At 50.7% G+C, this 4,309-nt stretch overlaps 1 pseudogene across 1 annotated transcript; it reads right to left on the bottom strand.

Moving 5' to 3' along the window:
- Positions 1–1,488: 1,488 nt before the first annotated feature.
- Positions 1,489–2,366, bottom strand: LOC114633937 (annotated as a pseudogene). Its single transcript, XR_003713265.1, has one exon. The product of XR_003713265.1 is annotated as a calcineurin B homologous protein 3 pseudogene (transcript).
- Between the last annotated feature and the right edge of the window lie 1,943 nt (positions 2,367–4,309).

Below are 4,309 nucleotides of genomic sequence, written 5' to 3' on the forward strand. Positions count from 1 at the left end.
GACATCTCAACAGCTTTGCTGTCTGAGCAAGACTGGTCCAGTTCCTCCCATCCTCCACCCCTTAACTCTCAAATCCAAGATGTCTTCTGTATTATTGTTATATGTGTGTATAAATACAATAGAGCCCACCGGTGTTGATCATATATCTGGATCTGAGTCTAAGGCTGACCGACTGGAATTGGGTAACCTATGGGGGCCGGGAGAGAAGGGGACCTCATCCCTGAAGAACATTGATTCTCCTGCTCTCAACAGCCAGTGACTGCTGGTAGCTCTTCACCTGGGGGTGGGACCTTGTGGCTTCTCTCTCATCCACAGTGGATGTGTTGGCACACACCTGTAACTCTAGCTCTTGGGAAGTGGGAACCAGAATGCAAGGTGACCCTCAGCTATCAAGGTCATCTTAGGCTACGACATGACACTCAAATGCATGGCCACAGTGACACCACTAAGGAAAAATAGCTTAACCCTGAGTTAAAGTCACAGCCAGCTTTACCTTTTCCTCCCTAAAGGGGCCCCTGTTAAGTATATTGTCCAAGCAACGAGGAGAGTAGCTGATACAGCTAGGTCTGACAAACTTTTACTTGGAAAGAGCTAGAGTCTTAACTGCTTAAATCTGCTCTTTTGCCAATCGAGAGAACATTCTGCCTAACTGCATACTCACAGCTCCCCCCGGTACTCTCTTTACTGTGGTATGTCCACTGCACACAGTGATGAGTCACGAGAGGCAGTTTCAAACACGTGCGCCCTGTACTTTGACCACAGTGACACCACCCCTTCCTTCCTGTTCCTCCCCCCAGTCTCACTCCCGCTTTCCCGTCCTAGGACGTCACGTATCTATAGAAACATCTTGGATCCACAAATGAGTAGTGTCTGGCTTGTCCTGTGATCATGAGCATCTTCAGTCAGATGGATAAAATTGGTCCCATGTGTGCCACATTTTATTCATCCATTCATCTGCAGAGGGAAGCCTGGGCTCGTTCTGTAAGGTGGCGATGCTGCGTAAAGCTGCACTCTGTGCAGATGTTTGGCGTCTACGTGGTACTCTGGCTGTATACCCAGAAATGGTACAGCTGGGCCATATGACGGTTCTAGTGTTAGGCTTTCGAGAAACCGCTATACTGACTTCCATACTATATACTGAACAAGTTTACATTCCTACCAGTCATCTTGTGTACATATTTCCTTCCTTCGCGCCCTTGTATCCTATCCAGCACTTGCTTTATTGAGAGCCACTGTGCCTAGCATGAGATAGAACCCCTGACGGCTAAGGATGCTTAAGATGTTTTTTTTTTCATGTTTACTGGCCATTTGTACTTCTACATTTTATTCATTTTATTTTTTGACACAGAGTCTCACTATGTGAGCTCTGGCCTGCCAGGAACTCATTCAGTAGACCAGGCTGACCTTCAACTCACAGAGATCTGCCTGCCTCTGCCTCTCGAGTGCTGGGGTTCAAGGTAAGTACAGCCACGTCCCGTTCTTCTCTTTTGATCATCTTTATTCTCCGAGATAAAAGGCATCACGTCCCACGTACCCCGTTAGCTGCTGCAGGAGTCTGCCGGATTCAAGGGGCAGCTTCTCCAGAGGGGGCGCGGCAGCCAGCAGGTCACTTGCATAAGGCCGTGGCTTCCAGGTTCAGGAAGCTGACTTGCATCTTGACCTCCAGTTCGAGACTGTGCCAGGTCTTGATGAAGTCCTCGAGGGTGATGCCCTCGTACAGATGTTCCCCCTTCAGCGGATGGCCCGACGCCCTGGCTGCTTCCTTCAAGGCGCCCCGCGCGATGGCGTTGGCGACGGCGCGCACAGTGTCTGTCTCCACATGTGGGTTCAACGACAGCAGGTCCTCCACCACCCGGCGGTACTCCTGCAGGGTGATGATTCCGTCTCCGTCCTGGTCATACATGTTGAAGAGGAAACGCATCTTCTCTTTGTGGTACTGCTCCGCCTTCTCCTTGTTGAGTCGGGGACTCAGCGGCTGGAAGTAGGCGATGATGGTCAGGAAGTCCTGGAAGGTGATCTCCTCCGCCATCCCGCCGGTCCCTTTGCCCAGGTTCCGGTTGTCGAAGAAGGCGCGGACGATCCTGGAGCGGATCGGGTTGAACTCTAAGTCCAGGACCTGGTCGAAGCTGTGTGGCTGGAGGGTGGGCTGGTCTCCGCTCAGCAGCCGGAACCTCTGGTACAGCTGCTTGACCTGGTCCCAGCTGAACTCGCATTTGTTCGCGAACACCTCCTGGATCTGCGCCCACCATAAGTCGGTCCTGCTCTCGCGCTCCCACTCCTCCTTAGACGAATGTGAGGCGCCCATGGTGCCCGGTGTGCTCGGGACGACCTCAGGCGCTCAGTGAAAGGGCCTGGGCTCCCTGGACGGTCTCACCTTGCTGTCACTCTGATTTATGAGGTCATAAAAGCAACCTCTGTTAGGGCAGGCCCGTCACAATCCCTGAAGGCTCTTTCCTCCCCAAATTCAGTGAAATGAACCAGATTATAATAGATAGTATATATGCGTTGTATATTAATATCACACATTATGTATTATAGATTACATATTATATATTATGTATTACAGGTTACATATATCATATATTTATTATATATTTGTATATATGAAAAGAGAGACCGAGAGCACGCTTTGGTTTTCCTAGGGTATTCCTGGGAAAGCATAAAGATGTGTGTCTTTGTCTTACAAAAGATGCTAAAATGGCCTGCGAGCCCAGCACTCGGGAGGTAGGGGCAGGAGAACCCATGTGAGTTTGAGGACAACCTGATCTGCACAGTTGAGTTCCAAGTCATTCAAGGGAAGGAAGAATGGAAGGAAGAAAGGGAAAGGGGGAGGGATAAGGAGAGGAGAGGAGAGGAGAGGAGAGGAGAGGAGAGGAGAGGAGAGGAGAGGAGAGGAGAGGAGAGGAGAGGAGAGGGAGGCTCACCGAGATACCAAGCTTCATTTCCTAAAGGAGCAGCCTCCTTGGGGAAGACTGACACCCAGCTAGCTACCTCACCCCAGTTACTTTATTCAAACAGCATACAAGGTTAACTGGAGCTGGGAAAGATCTCAGCTACCACAGTTATCTCCCCCCTGCTGCTCTTGAGAGCAGACAGCCCCCACAAATCTCAGTCCCTTTTCACCATGGCTAGCCATAATCAAAAGTAAGAACTCCAGGTTTGGCAGGAGTGTCTTAGGACCAAGGTTTGTGCAGCTGCAAGCTCTCTTAGTACCAAGTGCAGTCTTTCCAAGGAGACAGCTCTTCAAGGTTCAGTCTCAAAACAATTTCTCAGCCTCTACTGTCTGACCCAAACATAGCAAAGGCTTTGCTGAAACATTTCACTCAAAGGCAGACACAAAGGCTTTACACACCCTATGGGGGAGGGAAGTTTATTCTGCTTACACTTCCTCCCACATCACAATCCAGCAGCAGGCTCTCACACTAGGACCCAAACGACAAGGACAGTGCATGACACCATTTGGAACTCTGCCTTCAGGGCACGATGTGCCTGTCAATGTCTGGGAATCAGAGAAGCTGTGGTGACCTGCAGGAGACCCTCACAAGAAACAATTCCCTTGTCAGTAGACGGGAGGCACACTGGATGCCCAGGAGCCCAGCAACCCTCTCCCTCCTGCCCCACCCACACTGGCAGCTAGAGTAGGCAGCAGGTAAGAGACTTGAGAGAGGACTCCAGGGATGCGTCTCTTGCCAGCCATCAGCCTCGCTATTTAAGTGAACCCTCAGCCATGCTCCTGTAATTTCAGTAAGTTCCCTGAGTGGTGTTCTTGGTTTTCTTGGGCCTTCTCCATCGGGGGCAAACACAAACAGACTCCCCAGGGAGTCACACTGCAGTCATTCCGGTCCTGACTTGTCCCTGGAGTTCACTTCAGCTCTCTGCCTAGGAAGTGAGATGTCAGGGACCTGAGAAAGCGCTGGCATCTGTCCTTGTCTATATAGTGAAAGGACAGGATAAATACAGAGAGCGGGAGGGAGGGTATCAAAGCAGAGTGACTGTACAACAGAGCCTGGCTCTCCCTGGCTCCTATGTCAGAATCTTCTGACACCTCTCTACTTCCCATCATCCCTTCAGACGGTCCCGAACTCTCCTCCCCTCTAATTAGCATACTGCACATCCACCAGCTGGGAGAGCGCCTGCCTCGCACAAAGCCCTGGGTTTGGACCCCAGCACCCCAGAAACTGTGTGTGGTGGTGCACGGCTGTAATCCAGGGTAGAAAGAATTACGAGTGCAAAGCCATTCTTGGCTACCTAGTGCTTTCAAGACCAGTTTGAGCTACGTGGGATGCTGTCATTAAAAAATAAAATAAAA

The sequence above is a fragment of the Grammomys surdaster genome, unplaced genomic scaffold (genome assembly GCF_004785775.1).
Source record: "Grammomys surdaster isolate TR1022 unplaced genomic scaffold, NIH_TR_1.0 804, whole genome shotgun sequence".
Classification (NCBI taxonomy): Eukaryota; Metazoa; Chordata; class Mammalia; order Rodentia; family Muridae; genus Grammomys; species Grammomys surdaster.